We start from the raw sequence: 13,090 nt of genomic DNA on the forward strand, positions 1-13,090 counted from the left end.
ATACACGCACACAAAAAAGCAGGCCCCGCCTCTCCGTCGCTTTTCCCGTACTACCGCCCCTCACTAAGCAGCCTTGTAGGAAGAGTGGCGCAGTCTTGTAGCGTTTCTCCGCTGTAGGACAATGATGTGCATAGTGGACGTTTTGTGGAAGTCTATTCTATGTGAATAAATTATTAGTAGACAGCATAGGCCTAGTAAAATAAGGTCTCCAGCTGTTAAGTAATTATAAAGTACATTCAAGGCCTAATTCGGAGAGTAGGATGAATCGGCTACAGTGCAACATGGAAGGCATATTCTGATGCATGGGAGAGAGGATGGAGTGGCATCATGACAATTCTATGGATTTGATATGGGGAAATCCCTAGGGATTCATGACAACACCTTACAGACACAGACACATCCTTTTTACACTATCGCGTTTACACTGCTGGCACCCCAAAAAAATTTTCACATCAGTTACAGCAATTTATAATAATAATATGCCATTTAGCAGACGCTTTTATCCAAAGCGACTTACAGTCATGTGCGCATACATTTTTACGTATGGGTGGTCCCGGGGATCGAACCCACTACCCTGGCGTTACAAGCGCCATGCTCTACCAATTGAGCTACAATTGAGTTGTAGCTCAATTGGCCAGCGCAGTACATCTTGGATTGGCTCAGCTCAGTACACTCCCCTTAGACCTCCTCCTCCTCCTTGCAGAGACCCATCTAGGTCATGGCACCAATGGTACCGACTGGGTTCGAACCCTTCAACCCGGGACTCTTGCACACCACAAGACTGTGTTACCCTGCTGAGCTAAAGCCTATAGTAGGCATTCACTTTAGGAACCTCTGTGCTTGCGGGGTGCCAGAGGCCTGGTATGTAAGCTACACAGTACTCTGCCTCTGCTCATTTTGAACTGTTTGAACTGTACATGCCTGCTCTCAGTCGCCCAAGCAGCAGGTTGCTGTGGCTCTCTCTCTCTCCCTCTCAATTCAATTTCAATTTAAGGGGTTTATTGGCATGGGAAACATATGTTTACATTGCCAAAGCAAGTGAACTAGAGAATAAACAAAAGTGAAATAAACAATAAAAAATTAACAGTTAACATTACACTCACAAAAGTTCCAAAATAATAAAGACATTTCAAGTGTCATATTATGTCTATATACAGTGTTGTATAGATGTGCAAATAGTTAATTTCTCTCTCTCTCTCTCTCTACCTCTCTCTCTCCCTCCCTCCGTCTCGCTCCCCCCCCCCCCCTCTCTCTGCAAATGGCTGGTCTTTTAAGTCTCCCTGGATACATCCCAAAAAGTACCCCATTCCCTATATAGTGTACTATTTTTTACCAGGGCACGTAGGGCTCTTGTAGAAAGTAGTGCACTGTGCAGGTGCATGCTTAGTCCTTATATCCCCCAGCCCTAGTCCTGTCCATGCCCCACACTGCATGCCCATGTGACTGCCTTAACCAACTAAGTGGCAGATTACCAGCTTTTCCCCTAAGTAGGCTACCCTCTTGGCTGGGCCAAGATGGTCACCTGAGGGCTTAAAGCGCATTGGTTGAACTGCTTCTATAGTACAGTGAGGTGCACAATAAGCATGTACTACCCTGAACTGTAAAAGTTTACAGGTCAAAACTGCAGTTTGTTTACTGCTAGTTACTGAGCAGTAATACTCAGGTGCAGTTTACAGATGGCATCTATATAAATTGTAGAACGTAAGGGAGGCGGGGTAGCTAAAAACATGAAATAAGTTGTGCCACAGTATGTCCAGCTAGTCACTGTGAAATGGATTTGAAAGTGGACATTGAGCTGTAGCCTACAATATGTGCATTACAGAGACAAGTCATGGCAAGCTACCTTTTGCCTTTGAAATAGGCAACATCTAATGCGTCACAACACTAAATGGGCAAGAGAGAGAGAGAGAGAGAGAGAGAGAGCGCAAGAGAGAGAAAAAGGACAGAGAGAAAGGGGGGGGGGCTCCAACAACTAAACACTCTAGTCCAGACTCTCTCCTTTTCCACACACAAACTTGTGTGTTTACAATACCCTCAATGTGTCAAACTGCACTGAATACACACACACACACACAATAATGAGTGGTGGATGTTTGTGTGCAGCCTCACGAGATGTGCTGTGGGGCGTATGTGTGTCAAATGGTTGCGAGAGGGACTGAGTGGCGGGCAGGGGAGTGGGGCTGGCGGGGGGAGTGGTGGACCATGTCGAGAGAACAGTATGTAGGACAGAGCCTAGCTAGTGCCCTTCCTATTCTGACTGACTGGAGCCATGGGCCTGCTAAATTTCTGCATGCATGATCAATGGGGATGAATAAAAAGAGAGAGCGAGAGGGAGCGAGAGGGGGAGGGGGGAAAATGAGTTTTTGGCCTTAGAGACTTGGAACAGTTGAATCAGTTACTTTAGTGATATGTGTGATTCAGTAATTTGGACGTTTCTATGTACTCTGGTTTGTTAACCTCACCAAACCAAAATGGCTTCAGCTTTGATTGAAGAAGCTACGATCTCTCTCTCTCTCTCTCTCTCTCTCTCTCTCTCTCTCTCTCTCTCTCTCTCTCTCTCAATTCAATTTCAATTTCAATTTAAGGGCTTTATTGGCATGGGAAATGTATGTTAACATTGCCAAAGCTAGTGAAGTCGATAGTAAACAAAAGTGAAATAAACAATAAATATTAACAGTAAACATTACACTCACAAGTTCCAAAAGAATAAAGACATTTCAAATGTCATATTATGTATATATACAGTGTTGTAACAATATGAAAATAGTTAAAGTACAAATGGGAAAATAAATAAGCCTAAATATGGGTTGTATTTACATGGGTGTTTGTTCTTCACTGGTTGCCCTTTTCTTGTGGCAACAGGTCACAAATCTTGCTGCTGTGATGGCACACTGTGGTTTTTCACCCAGTAAATAAGGGAGTTTATCAAAATTGGGTTTGTTTTTGAATTCTTTGTGGATCTCTGTAATCTGAGGGAAATATGTGTCTCTAATATGGTCATACATTTGGCAGGAGGTTAGGAAGTGCAGCTTAGTTTCCACCTCATTTTGTGGGCAGTGTGCACATAGCCTGTCATCTCTTGAGAGCCAGGTCTGCCTACGACGGCCTTTCTCAATAGCAAGGCTATGCTCACTGAGTCTGTACATAGTCAAAGCTTTCCTTAAGTTTGGGTCATTCACAGTGGTCAGGTATTCTGCCACTGTGTACTCTCTGTTTAGAGCCCAATAGCATTCTAGTTTGCTCAGTTTTTTCGTTAATTCTTTCCAATGTGTCAAGTAATTCTCTTTTTGTTTTCTCATGATTTGGTTGGGTCTAATTGTGTTGTTGTTGTTGTCTCCTCTCTCTCTCTCTCTCTCTCTCTCTCTCTCTCTCTCTCTCTCTCTCTCTCTCTCTCTCTCTCTCTCTCTCTCTCTCTCTCTCTCTCTCTCTCTCTCTCTCTCTCTGGGATAGTTTGTCCAATCTGCCTTTTCTTTCTCTTTGTTTCCTTGACCACAACTGACCCAGCGTGGGAAGCCTATTGTTCTACCTTGACCTTTGACCCTTTAGGTCCTGGGACCTGCTCAGAGAGAGCCTCAAGGGATTTTGGGGGTGCTGCAGTGGCAACTTCTGGCCATCTGAAAAAAATCACTGGGAGTGGTAGTGGCTAGGCTATAGGTTTTATAAGTTCTATGGCTTTGGGTGCGTCCTCGATACAAATGCTGCGCAGGCCAGAACAGATGACAAGATCATTTTATCATATTACAGAGAATTCGGGGGGTATCCCTGACCAGGACTCAAACCCGGGTCCAGCGACTGTCAAGCCAACACCTTAACCTCTTGACGAGGTCGTTAGATGTTGAGATAAGATCGCTACAATATTGATGTGGTTGAACTGAGATGTTCCAAACTTCTCAAATCAAATAACATTTTATTGGTTGCGTACATATTTTACAGATGTTATCACAGGTGCAGCGAAATGCTTGTGTTCCTAGCTCCAACAGTGCAGTAATACAAAACAATACACAACAATACATACAAAATAAAAAGAAAGGAAAAAATTAATATCAGGACGAGCAACAGAGTCCGGAATATAAATATATACTGTGCATTCTGAGAATATTCAGACCGCTTCACTTTTTCCACATTTTGTTACGTTACAGCCTTATTCAAAAATTTACTAAATCATTTCCCCCCCTCATCAATCTACACACAATACCCCATAATGACAAAGCAAAAACTGATTATTTGAATTTTTTGCAAAAGTATACAATACAAAAAACGGGAAAATCACTTCTACATAAGTATTCAGACCATTTACTCAGTACTTTGTTGAAGCACCTTTGTCAGCGATTACATCCTCAAGTCTTCTTGGGTATGACGCTACAAACTTGGCACATCTATATTTGGGAAGTTTCTCCCATTCTACTCTGCAGATCCTCTCAAGCTCTGTCAGGTTGGATGGGGAGCGTTGCTGCACAGCTATTTTCAGGTTTCTCCAGAGATCTTCGATTGGGTTCAAGTCCGGGCTCTGGCTGGGCCACTCCAGGACATTCAGAGACTTGTCCCAAAGCCACTCCTTTGTTGTCTTGGCTGTGTACTTAGGGTCGTTGTCCTGTTGGAAGGTGAACCTTCGCCCCAGTCTGAGGTCCTGTGCGCTCTGGAGCAGGTTTTCATCAAGGATCTCTCTGTACTTTGCTCCGTTCATCTTTCCCTCGATCCTGACTAGTCTCCCAGTCCCTGTCACTGAAAAACATCCCCATAGCATGATGCTGCCACCACCATGCTTCATTGTAGGGATGGTATTGGCCAGGTGATGAGCGGTGCCTGGTTTTCTCCAGACGTGACGCTTTGCTTTCAGGCCAAAGAGTTCAATCTTGGTTTCATCAGACCAGAGAATCTTGTTTCTCATGGTCTGAGAGTCCTTTAGGTGCCTTTTGTCAAACTCCAAGCGGGCTGTCATGTGCCTTTTACTGAGGAGTGGCTTCTGTCTGGCCACTCTACCATAAAGGCCTGATTGGTGGAGTGCTGCAGAGATGGTTGTCCTTCTGGAAGGTTCTCCCATCTCCAAAGAGGAACTCTGGAGCTCTGTCAGAGTGACCACCGGGTTCTTGGTCACCTCCCTGACCAAGGCCCTTCTCCCCCGATTGCTCAGTTTGGCCTGGTGGCCAGCTCTAGAAAGAGTCTTGGTGGTTCCAAACTTCTTCCATTTAAGAATGATGGAGGCCACTGTGTTTTTGGGGAACTTCAATGCTGCAGACATTTTTTGGTACCCTTCCCCAGATCTGTGCCTCGACACAATCCTGTCTCGGAGCTCTACGGACAATTCCTTCAACCTCATGGCTTGGTTTTTGCTCTGACATGCACTGTCAACTGTGGGACCATATATAGACAGGTGTGTGCCTCTCCAAATCATGTCCAATCAATTGAATTTACCACAGGTGGACTCCAATCAAGTTGTAGAAACATCTCAAGAATGATCAATGGAAACAGGATGCACCTGAGCTCAATTTCGAGTCTCATAGCAAAGGGTCTGAATACTTATGTAAATAAGGTATTTCTGTTTTTTATTTTTAATAAATTTGCAAAAATGTCTAAAAACCTGTTTTCACTTTGTCATTATGCGTTATTGTGCGTAGATTGATGAGGGAAAAATTTTATTGAATCAATTTTTGAATAAGGCTGTAATGTAACAAAATGTGGAAAAGAGGAAGGGGTCTGAATACTTTCCGAATGCACTATGGCAGCAGTCTCTAAGGTGCATGGGTTGAGTACCGGGTGGTAGCCGGCTAGTAACAGTGACTAAAGTTCAGGGCAGGGTACTGGGCGGGGGCCGGCTAGTGGTGACTATTTAACAGTCTGATGGCCTGGAGATAGAAGCTGTTTTTCAGGCCGTGTCTGGACTTGACAGTTCATGCAGCTTTAATATTCAGATCATAGAGTTCTGATCATGGAATTCCGAACGCGTCATGCATCTACACCTACATTTAAATGTGTCTATCGTGTGTCCGGATTCCCTTTTCATGCACTATATTCAAATGCCAGTATGCATTCTGCAAAAGGTGACAACAACTGATGGCAGTAGCTAACTACTGTAGCTAACTAGCCAGCTAACCTATGTAGCTAGCCAGCACACTAGCAAACAACGCTAAAGGGATTGCAAACGGGTTAGCATAAATACATTATTTTTCTAAATATTAGCTAGCTGGCTAGCATTTATGAGTCCAGCAAACAATTTCCTCACACGCTAGGAACGTATATAATGAACGTTATAATGAAAAGGTGCTTCTCTGTCCCAAAACACACGTTTTCTGGAGACTTGTGGGAGGAGTGCTGCTTACATCGACCACTGTATGCGCTTTCGGTAGCCTGACAGGATAAATCTGCACACAATTCATCCCTGACCACCTCCTGAAGTGGTCAGCCAGATCTGAACACAATCAGACCCCAAAGCGACTTTTGTGCGTCTAGACCCGTGTTTTCAGTGCGATCTTCATATTCTGATAGCAGAAGTCGCATGTAAGTGTGAAGTTCAGACACAACCTCAGTCTCTCGGTCCCAGCTTCGATGCACCTGTACTGTCTCCGCCTTCTAGATGGTAGCGGGGTGGCTGAGACCCTTGATGATCTTCTTGGCCTTCCTGTGACACCGGGTGCTGTAGATGTCCTGGAGGGCAGGCAGTGTGCCCCCGGTGATGCGGCCCAACCGCACCACCCTCTGGAGAGCCCTGCGGTTGCGGACGGTGCAATTGTGTAAAAGGTGGTGATACAACCCGACAGGATGCTCTCAATGGTGCATCTGCAGAAGTTCGTGAGGGTCTTAGGGGCCAAGAGAAAATGTCTTCAGCTTCCTGAGGTTGAAGAGGCTCCTCTCCAGGTGTTACAAAGATCTGGGCCCGGTTTCCCGATAGCGATAGAACTTAGGCTTATGATGTATCTTTCCTACAAAGGTAACATGCATTTCCCAAAACACCACGCAGACAGAACGGTCGCTAAGTGCGTTGTTGGAGCGTATTTCTTACATGATAGGATCGAAAGAAAGGGAGCGCTGCTCTCGGATCAGCTTTCTCCATTCAAATCGTTCCTTAACATTATAATTATTTCACAATACTGACAACGGATCAGCTTCTCGAGAGATATTACCACCTATGGCTGCAAATATTGAGGTTGCTTATTATAGTATAATGCTTACGCAATAAAATGCACTACATCATGAAATATATTGAGAGAAATTACAGACAGTAACCTACAAGTAGAAACATAGAACTCAATTGATAGAACATGAAATGTGATTGAAATAGGCCTATAGCCTACTGTTTATATTTTAATGCAGTCATCTCGGTTTTCATTTCATGTTTGTATCTATTGCAAAGACGTTGGCAACTTTGTATTTGTAGTCAACTGTGTTCTGAAGTTATCGGCAGTCATATAGAGACAGATAAACCATGTGATTCTATGTTTAGCAGGGAACTTCTGTGTATAAAGTGACGCGGGAGGGAAAAAAAGGATCGAACGACGCACTTAGCTGTGGTCTGAGGCAGGCGTTATTTTACGAGCGTTTTCAAGTGCATCATTAATAACGATGGATTTGGGAAAAAGCTCAGAGATTTAACGATGCTCTTACGAAGGTTCTAACAATGAACTTAGCCTTGAAGAGGCTTTTGGGAAACCGGGCCCTGATATTCTGTGCAAGCCTTTCTCAGGATTTTGCACCTTTTGCCATTTAAATAAACAGAAGCAGGGAAATGGAAATGTTTGCTGAGTGAGCGATTTCCCTCACAAATCACTTGGCCAATGCTACTGCGTTGTACGTTCACGGCACGTCAGGAAGTCTCTGCCTGTTTTGGGTATCGGGGAGGAAGCCAATAGACCAGTGTTACCCAAACTTGGTCTTCGGGACCCTTGGGCTGCACGTTTTGGTTTTAGCCTTAGCACTACACAGCTGTTTCAAATAATAACCTAATCATCAAGCTTTGATAATTTGAATCAGCTGTGTAGTGTTAGGGCAAAACACTAAATGTGCACCCCTTGGGGTCCCAAGGACTGAGTTTGGGAAATGCTGCAATAGACCAATAAGACACCAATAGGAAAGAAGCCATTCACTTTGCTCAGGGTATTTTTCACCTGGCAGGTGGCAAGAGGAGGAACTGGAGAAGGCTTTAGGAGAAGGAGTGAAAAAAACAAGCACACCTGTGCTGCTAGCGCAAAGAGCTCCACCTCTGTTCTCCTGCTATCACTCCATTCCCAGGGGAAGGTGTGGCGAGGGAACGAGACAAAGGGAGGAGAGAAAGACAGAGGAAGGGTGAAATTAAGCGGAAGGCTTCAGATAGCTTCAACAGTTGGTAAAGGTTGAATTTCAGAAGTACACTATTTATAAACTGGATTGATATGGGGAGGGAAAGAAAGGGGTTGTTCACACATTATTTTACAACTAGGTGGTTATTTTAGTTGCCCATTCTTTCAAAATAAGAGACTGGGAGTGACACACACAAACACACACACACACACACTCCCACACAACCACACAACAGACACAACAGAGGCTTTCAGTTACAATGCAGCACAGCCCTAACATTTACGTTGACTACATACCACAAAAACAATGGCTATGGGAAACAAGGCACCATTAGGGAAACTATATCCATCGTTGTCTTACTTATTGCATTATACTCTCTCCCAACCAACTCACAATGAACTGATGCTGTCATTTCTATACATTGACCAACCTCATTTGCACTATTAGATGTCCTTTGAGCCTTTTGCACTTGAGCAATACGCTTGCTATCAGCTATCTTTGGAAAAGTAGACAATGTTGGTAGATGGTGTTTGCTTGTTGAAAAAGGATTCGACAAATCCTTAGTTGTGTGAGGGTTGTGTGGTTCATGATAACTTTCAGGCCTGGGCACGCATCTACCTCTAAAGCACCGGCATTTTCAGGCTAAGCAAACATTATACATCAGACCATTTAACTTTGGTTAACCATTGTACTAGGGCAGGAATTGTCAGTTTTCTAGACATAGTAACCATGTTGTAGCCATATACAATGTTGCTTAAACGTTAGCCCATCATTATGTACTTGACATTACGACAATGTCTTTGGTCATTGGTCACATGGTCAATGCAGTCTCAAAATTAAAATATTGTGGAGTATTGGTCTTGACCAATGGACAAGTGACAGATCAACCACCAAACAATGTTAATAATCGGTCAGATCAGAAACTCCTCCCATAGGGACCTTCAGAGGAAAGACTTTGCCCAGTGGTGAAATCCACACTACTCATCTACAAATCACCTCTGCCAAACACACACACACACACACACACACACACACACACACACACACACACACACACACACACACACACACACACAAGTGAAGTCGGAATACGGTCCTGTATCTCTTTTAATCCTTTTTCCACTCCCCCCCACTTCCATCCACAGGGCCTATCAACGCCATTCCTCCCTTCTATTTATAGGATACGACTGTCCCCTCGTCTACTCCCCTGCCAAAGCAAAGACATGGGGGTGTATCTCAATAATCAACAGTGGCTTCCTCTCCTTGTCTCCTCTCCTTTATCTGCACTGATCCCAACCAGAAGGAATAGGGGTGAAAGCAATGGTGGATGCCTATCAGGAACCATAATAAACAAACCCTGCATAGAAGCCCATGGTTATTGATTTATGGGGAAGGGGCAGATTGAGCTATCTGATTCAGAAGCCTACAGTTTGACCGTGTCCTGCTTTGCTGTTTGATTGATTGTGTGTGTGTGTGTACAGTATGAGACAGAGAGAGAGAGAGGTAACAAATGCTGTACATGTTGTGTATTCCAACATGTAGCATGAGCTTGTATATTTACATCTAACCCCCTCTCACCTTTCACCATGGTAACGTGGCCAAGTGGCCCTCAGGCAAAGCCTTTTGTGTGACCTCACCAGTAAGGAAATATCAGATGACAAAATCAACAGGAACAGAAACTGTCTGATAATATCGCTGACGTTTGCAGAAACTCTTCTGCAGTTTAGGTTTTGGTCACTCATTTGGTAAAATTCAATAATAATATCTTTGATCACGTTTCAGCATTAACAGGGGCAGTTCAGATGTAGGGGCCATCTTGTGGTCCGAACCGGAAGTGCAACATGAAGTTTGATAACTTATCAAACAGACAGAATGAACGTGTGACAATTCACATAAACATACTAAAATGAAATTAAAACCATTTAGCAGAGAGTGACAGGGGAGAGAGTGAAAGAGAGAGATGCAGAAGAGAGAGAGATGAGTGAGGGTGGTGAGTCGCTCTGGATAAGAGCGTCTGCTAAATGACTAAAATGTAAATGTAAAATGGAGGTAGGGAGACTAGGGAGAGCTCCAGTGTGGGGATTTTGTGAGGCTTCTTCTCTGGGAAAGTGGAAACTCAACACTCCTCTCCAGAGGTCTGGTTACCAGGTGAGAGAGGAAGAAAGAAAGGAAAAACAGAGCGAGAGAGAGAGAGAGGAGGAGGGAGGGAGGAGCAAAGAGGTGTGGAGAGATGGCTAGGAGATTGGGGAAGAGCACGAAAGAGATTTGGACATGAGTTAGAGAGAGGTGGAAAGAGATACAAAGAAAGAGAGAGGGAAATGGGGAAAGGGGGAGATGTAGAGCCGTACATACAGATAAGAAAATAAAGAGGGAGAAAGAGGGAGGTTTTGTTTAGTCCCACAGGACTAACATAGCTGGGGGTAATTGTTCCACAAAATCACAGAATAGGATACTCCGTTTTGTATTCCAAAATGTGTCACTTTAAGAAATTCCCCTGTATCGGATCTACAACACAATCTGTATTTGCCATCTTATTATAATAATAAGCTACATCTAAATAAAATGTGTACAACCATACATTTTGGGTTATGATAGGGTTATGATAGGGTTATGATAGAATGGCACTGGAATGGCTGCCGTTTTATGGGCTCCTAATCACCAGCTGTTCCGGACGACTGTGTGATCACACTCTCCGTAGCCGATGTGAGTAAGACTTTTAAACAGGTTAACATTCACAAGGCCAAAGGGCCAGACGGATTACCAAGACGCGTACTCAGAGCATGCGCTGACCAGCTGGCAAGTGTCTTCACTGACATTTTCAACCTCTCCCTGACCCAGTCTGTAATACCTACATGTTTCAAGCAGACCACCATAGTCCCTGTGCCCAAGAACGCCAAGGTAACCTGCCTATATGACTACCGCCCAGTAGCAGTTACAGTGAGGGAAAAAAGTATTTGATCCCCTGCTGATTTTGTATGTTTGCCCACTGACAAAGACATGATCAGTCGATAATTTTAATGGTAGGTTTATTTGAACAGAGAGAGACAGAATAACAACAAAAAGATCCAGAAAAACGCATGTCAAAAATGTTATAAATTGATTTGCATTTTAATGAGGGAAATATGTATTTGACCCCCTCTCAATCAGAAAGATTTCTGGCTCCCAGGTGTCTGTTATACAGGTAACGAGCTGAGATTAGGAGCACACTCTTAAAGGGAGTGCTCCTAATCTCAGCTTGTTACCTGTATAAAAGACACCTGTCCACAGAAGCAATCAATCAATCAGATTCCAAACTCTCCACCATGGCCAAGACCAAAGAGCTCTCCAAGGATGTCAGGGACAAGATTGTAGACCTAAACAAGGCAGGAATGGGCTACAAGACCATCGCCAAGCAGCTTGGTGAGAGGGGGGATCTTGTCAATGATCTCAAGGCAACTGGGACCATAGTCACCAAGAAAACAATTGGTAACACACTATGCCATGAAGGACTGAAATCCTGCAGCGCCCGCAAGGTCCCCCTGCTCAAGAAAGCACTTATACAGGCCCGTCTGAAGTTTTCCAATGAATGATTCAGAGGAGAACTGGGTGAAAGTGTTGTGGTCAGATGAGACCAAAATCGAGCTCTTTGCCATCAAGTCAACTCGCCGTGTTTGGAGGAGGAGGAATGCTGCCTATGACCCCAAGAACACCATCCCCACCGTCAAACATGGAGGTGGAAACATTATGCTTTGGGGGTATTTTTCTGCTAAGGGGACAGGACAACTTCATCACATCACACAAGGGACGATGGACGGGCCATGTATCGTCAAATCTTGGGTGAGAACCTCCTTCCCTCAGCCAGGGCATTGAAAATGGGTCGTGGATGGGTATTCCAGCATGACAATGACCCAAAACATACGGCCAAGGCAACAAAGGAGTGGCTCAAGAAGAAGCACATTAAAAGGTCCTGGAGTGGCCTAGCCAGTCTCCAGACCTTAATCCCATAGAAAATATGTGGAGGGAGCTGAAGGTTCGAGTTGCCAAACGTCAGCCTCGAAACCTTAATGACTTGGTGAAGATCTGCAAAGAGGAGTGGGACAAAATCCCTCCTGAGATGTGTGCAAACCTGGTGGCCAACTACAAGAAACGTCTGACCTCTGTGATTGCCAACAAGGGTTTTGCCACCAAGTACTAAGTCATGTTTTGCAGAGGGGTCAAATACTTATTTCCCTCATTAAAATGCAAATCAATTTATAACATTTTTGACATGCATTTTTCTGGATTTTGTTGTTGTTGTTCTGTCTCTCACTGTTCAAATAAACCTACCATAAAAATTATAGTGTGCAAACGTACAAATTCAGCAGGGGATCAAATACTTTTTTCCCTCACTGTACATATGTAGCCATGAAATGCTTTGAAATGCGCGGTCATGGCTCACAATACCATCATCCCAGAAAACCTGGAAACACTCCAATTCGCATAATGCCCCAACAGATCCACAGATGACGCAATCTCTATTGCACTCCACACTGCCCTTTCCCACCTGGACAAAAGGAACACCTACATGAGAATGCTGTTCATTGACTACAGCTCAGTGTTTGACACCATAGTGCCCTCCAAGCTCATCACTAAGCTAAGGACCCTGGGACTGAACACCTCCCTTCGCAACTGGATCTTGGACTTCCAGACGGGCTGCCCCCCAGATGCTGAGGGTAGGCAACAACACATACGCCAGGCTGACCCTCAACACGGGGGCGTGATTAGTCCTCTCCTGTACTCCCTGTACGTGCGTGGCTACGACTGCGTGGCCACGCACGTCTCCAACACCATCATTAAGTTT

The sequence above is a fragment of the Coregonus lavaretus genome, assembly GCF_964263955.1.
Source record: "Coregonus lavaretus genome assembly, chromosome: 12".
Lineage (NCBI taxonomy): Eukaryota > Metazoa > Chordata > Actinopteri > Salmoniformes > Salmonidae > Coregonus > Coregonus lavaretus.